This window comes from Periplaneta americana, chromosome 14 (assembly GCF_040183065.1).
Source record: "Periplaneta americana isolate PAMFEO1 chromosome 14, P.americana_PAMFEO1_priV1, whole genome shotgun sequence".
NCBI classification, from domain to species: Eukaryota; Metazoa; Arthropoda; class Insecta; order Blattodea; family Blattidae; genus Periplaneta; species Periplaneta americana.
Genome location: NC_091130.1, coordinates 41,948,520 through 41,954,330, shown reverse-complemented (window position 1 = coordinate 41,954,330; position 5,811 = coordinate 41,948,520). Strand labels below are relative to the sequence as shown.

The 5,811-nt window shown below is 33.9% G+C and overlaps 1 non-coding gene across 1 annotated transcript; it reads left to right on the top strand.

Moving 5' to 3' along the window:
* The first annotated feature begins 3,253 nt into the window (after positions 1-3,253).
* On the top strand, positions 3,254-3,327 carry TRNAS-GCU (transfer RNA serine (anticodon GCU)). Its single transcript has one exon. It is a non-coding gene; the product is annotated as a tRNA-Ser (tRNA).
* Positions 3,328-5,811: the final 2,484 nt, after the last annotated feature.

Here is a 5,811-nt window from a genome sequence, read left to right as displayed (position 1 = left end):
TTGACATTATTTGCATTGGTATTATTAGCATTAGTAGAATGTTAAATATTATGTTTTATTTAACGACGCTCGCAACTGCCGAGGATATATCAGCGTCGCCGGTGTGCCGGAATTTTGTCCCGCAGGAGTTCTTTTAGGCCTACATGCCAGTAAATCTACTGACATGAGCCTGTCACATTTAAGCACACTTAAATGCCATCGACCTGGCCCGGGATCGAACCTGCAACCTCGGGCATAGAAGGCCAGAGCTATACCAACTGTGCCAACCAGGCCGACTAGCATTAGTAAATCTAATATTACTATTACGATTGTTAGCTTTAATATTATTACTATTAGTACTACAATTATTAGCATTAGTATTAACATTATTAGCGTCAGTATTACTATTGTCAGCATCAGTATTATTAGCATTAGTAGATCTATTATTAGTACTAGTATTAGCATTAATATTATTGGCATTAGTAGACCTATTATTAGTATTAGTACTACCATTAGTATTAGGATTAATACTGTTAGCATTAGTGTATGCTATTAGTATTAGCATTAACATTATTAGCGTTAATAGATCTGTTATTAATATTAATAGTATTGGCATTATTAATAATATTCGTATTGTTCTAGTACTACTACTACTACTTCTACTACTACTACTACTACTTCTACTACTACTACTTCTACTACTACTAGTACTACTACTTCTACTACTACTACTACTACTACTACTACTACTACTACTACTTCTACTACTACTACTACTACTACTACTACTACTACTACTACTATTACTACTTCTAGTACTACTACTACTAGTACTACTGCTACTACTACTGCTACTATTGCTACTATTGCTGCTGCTGCAATTGCAAAGACGATGGCCATATTTTTCACAAAGGTGTCAATAACGAAGATAAAATACGTCGATTATAATCATTACTACTTCAAAGAAGACTATAATGGTTTATTTCGTACTCGTATGATGAAAGTTACGACTGAAATCGTTGCTACACAGTTGCTAGGCTTTCATAGTATGTGTGAACAGCCACGATTATAATTGACTGAACGTGTCTCGTTACGACTGCCCTCTTCCAGCGGCTGTTTTCTCGCCTCTTAAAACTTGCCGCCCGTTAGTAGTCCGGTTTACAGACTTACTGACATGTTGTCTGGCTAATGGGCATAGCATTTGCGTTCTGCGACGGTTTATTCTATTCACTATCAAGAAAATTGCTTCCTCCTGTTTATATTCCTACATGTGGATTATTAGGAAATTATAGAAAGAATAAAATAGGGTAAATTGGAAGGCTATCGAACGAACCTGCAATATGTGGGCCTTTAGATCGGTTTTAAGAAGAATTTCTCTTCAGTGTTATTAATTGCAACAAGGAAGAAATAAAAAATGTACTCAAAGACTGCATATGATTGTTATAGATGTTCTTGTTCGACTATTAATTTGCTGTGATTCTGATATACATTATAATTAAAATTCTGTCAATACAATTTAATATTTTAAATAGCCCTACATTTTTCTCTAGTCCAGTGGTTCCCAAAGTGGGGGGTCTCAACCGCTTGGGGAGGGTCGTGTAGAGAGCTTAGGGGTTTGCGAGATGATTTACAAAATAAAACAAAAAAAAAACCTTATTAACGTAGGCTGTATTTGTTTAAAATTTAAAAATATAAACATAAACGAGTTCAAAGAGATTTCCCGCTTTTGTTGTGATGCCAATCATAGACGAGAAACTATTTGCGGAGCTTGATTCCAAAAATTACCGAATCCAACTCGACAAATTTTAGAGGAGAACAAAAAACTTACTGAAGCTATAATAATATTATTGAAATATATCAATATTTGATTTAGGATTTACCTAAACTTTTTTGTGATTTTTATGGCAAATTTTAAGCTATTCCACATTTTATTCCAAAGTTTTTGGAAATTTAATTTTGGATTTGATACATTTTGGTTTGCATAGGTCTACAGTACACTTAATGACTAAATAACTTAAATAATAATATATTTTGTGATTTTAGTATTAATTACAATGTTGTTTCACATATGAAAACATTTAAGAATTAACATCTGGTCTTAGCAACAACAAAAGCAAATCTATTACACATCATAGTAAGTATCGTTAATATTAATGAAGATGCATCTGATACTAATGTCATTTACTTCCACGACTATTTTCTAAGATGAAATTTGCTTTAATTCATATTCCATAACAGAAAGTAGAGAAATCAAGTCATTTTTCATAGCTTGTTTTACATGGATACAGTTTGGCAATTGTTTCAGTTTAACCAAAATACTATCCTGTCTTCACGAAACCCCAAAGGAAAAAGTTGACTGGCTTTAAGTCGAGTAAATACCACAAGCAAGCTTTCATAGCTTAATTGTATAACTGTCGGATATTTTACATAATTTTCCCAACTTTTTAATACATACAAAGCAGCATAGAAGCTGTAGTTAGAGTTATATTGAGTTATTTTGTATAGTTTCAAAGTATGATTGAAGCGAAATTAAAAATTTAAATTTACAAAATGAGCAAGTTAGCAACAAAAGTATATCTGCAAATATGAAACGAAGACATAAATGTATGAAAAAAAAAATAAATAAATAAATAATTTTTAGCAGGTTATTTTAGGACGCTTTGTCAACATCTTAGGTTATTCAGCGTCTGAATGTTATGAAGGTGATAATGCTGGTGAAATGAGTCCGGGGTCCAGCACCGATAGTTACCCAGCATTTGCTCATATTGGGTTGAGGGAAACCCCAGGAAAAAACCTCAACCAGGTAACTTGTCCTGACCAGTACTTGAACCCGGGCCACCTGGTTTCGCGGCCAGACGCGCTAACCTTTACTCCACAGGTATGGACAATAAGTAAAGTAAATTAATAAATAACTTGCAATGCAAGTTCAATTTATTTTTATTGGAATAGGAAGACGAAGGGGGGGGGGGAAAGAAAAGAAAAGCTTTGACAGAAATATAAAACAAAACAAACATACAAATCTGGCTTTCAGGTAGTAGCTCCCTGTAAAGCAGGTTTGAATAATTTCAAGGAAAAATTGTTCCGTGGTCGGGTATCGATCTCGGGACTCTTCGCTCAGCGCGCGAACGCTCTACCGACTGAGCTACCCCAGGAACTATACACGACACCGTCACAATTTTTCCTTTTTTATATCCACACAACTCACATGAGCTGACAAGACACCAGAACTCAACTGTGAGTGCACAGGAAAAATTGTGACGGTGTCGTGTATATTTCCTGGGGTAGCTCAGTCGGTAGAGCGTTCGCGCGCTAAGCGAAGGGTCCCGGGCTCGATACCCGGCCCCGGAACAATTTTTCCTTGAAATTATTCAAAACAGAAACAACTTAATTTCTATATATCGTATATTGCAAACTAGCGCTTTCACCAGAATTTGGAAATACAATTTTACAACATCGCAGTACTTTAGATTTGGTAATACACATAAATAAATATGTACAAGCACAGAATGGTTTGAAGATGCCAATTTTCTTTAACAAACAATCGAACTTATAGCGGCATAAATGTTTATTTTTATTCATTGTTCTATATACACTTTTAAGACTTATATATCAACTGGTTAACTTTTCGAGTACTTTACTGTGTTAATTTTTAGGATATTACCTGGCTAACTAGATTCGAAGTGTTGTTCTACATTGTCCAAAGCCTAGTTTCTTTTCCGTCTGTTGCATCAGTTGAACCGTTTCCTTTCTTCAATGTTCTGAAGTGTACTTAAACGAAACTTTCATTTTCTTTTGTTTTGAGATGTTGGCAGCAATGGATACAGGCCGCCTTGTTTATGGGTATTATTCATTAGCATAAAATTGCAGATAAATCAAGCCATAAAACAATTACGGGTGGACAAATAGAGAGGCCTAATTGATGGTTAGGAATCTAAATTTATAACAGCTTCACTTTTTGCAACCAGGGTGTTGTGCGTCTCTGATTTATGAAAGCCATTCGTAATGTTCCCGTCCTGTTCATCACTGATTTACCCTGATAACAAAGTGTAAATTGTTTAACAGGGAATTTAATTCATTACAAGCGGCTTCCTTTACAATGAAATGCAATTATTTTACTTGTTCCGAAGACATAATTACGAAAAATTTTCACGTAACTATAGAGTGGTCAAATTAAGAATAGCCTACTGTATATAAGAGTGAACCACGTTCTTAGGGTCACAATTAGGAAGAACATAATAAGCATTTTGGGAATAGTATGAACAGTGCCTAAAATTGATCACCATTATCATCACCATCATCATTTCAATTCACAAAGTGGTCTTAGGCCTGAGCAATGAATACACTTGCTCTTACAGTATGCTCTTCAAATCCAATTAACAATTACTCAGAAACACGTTATTTGTGTTATTAATTTCTGACAAATGTAACTTATTAAACCCAATCAAGATCAATACAGGAATGTTTCGAGTATTTCTACTTTCACACACACTCTTCAATATGCATAAGAATGAAATAGTAAGAAAGTGGAAAAGTAATAAATATCAGGTATCCTGCTATCTACACATATACAACAGGAAGATATACTTAGGATAATCAAAATTATAACAGAATACGGATTAAGAATATCAATAATGGCAAAAAAATTCGTGACATTTAAAGGAGTGAATCCATCGAGAATTATAATAGTCATCAGTAAGCAAACTGTGGAAAGGAATTGGCCACCCTACTCCTAGTTGCCTCATAAGTGATGCCGCCTTGTGAGGGTTCAGACTTGTCTTCAGATAGTTGACTTAACAGTAACAGTAAACAAACACTAGGACAAGTTTATGCTTTCAATTATTTAGGAAATTTCATTGCCTATGTGGGAGAAAGATCCATAAATTAGGTTGAGTGAAAATAGCAGAAATAAAAACTGTATGTTTAAAACGCAGAAATCTCCGAAGAAAACTCGATTAAAATTAGTAATACTTTAGTGTTCGCCAGACTTCATCGTGATAGTGAAGACTGGACAATCACAGCAGCAGATGCCCCAAGAATAAAAGTAGCAGTGAGGGGGTAAAAGGCATATTGCTCTTGGATGGATTACAAACTTGACAGACCTACTGCAGAAGAATTGAAAATAGTTCTAGCGTTGGAAAAGGCCGAAAATTGTAAAACAATTTTTTTTCAAACTGTTCACAGAAAGACAAGAAACAGACTTCCCCCCCAAAAAATATATACTGTCAGTAATTAATTCAGGATGTAGTCGGGGGAGAGATTACCCTCCCCTAAAACAGAGAATTTCTCTCTCCACCTGAGCGAATTTAGCATACACTTAGATTAATAAATTTTAAGATGAAAATATTAGCGAATATCTTGCTTAAAATCACACTTTTCAAACCAAGGAATAGTGCTTGTTTAGCATAGAAGTATTGTTTTATAACACAAAGTTGTGCCATAAATTTTGATATTTTATTATGTTTGAATTCTATCTATTTCATAGTCAACTTCAGTCAAAATGTTTCTTACTTAATTAATCTCAAAATACAATATAACATTATATTCATAGAAGTGCTTTGATTTAAATTACTTTCAAATTTCCATAACCTGAGCACATTTTCCTTTTAATATTCAATGAATCTTAATGCACCAGGTCCTACTCAGGATGTAATATTACAAATTCAATAATTTTTCCATTAGAGTATGTACCTATGCAACACAAATATATGAAGTGAATTTATTTTTAATAACATAGCAGAGTTTTAAAATTTAATTTTGTTTTCAAATCTTACATTTCGAGTAAAATTGTTTCATAATCTCTTAACTGAATAGTCAAATCGTGGTTGTCGTTTA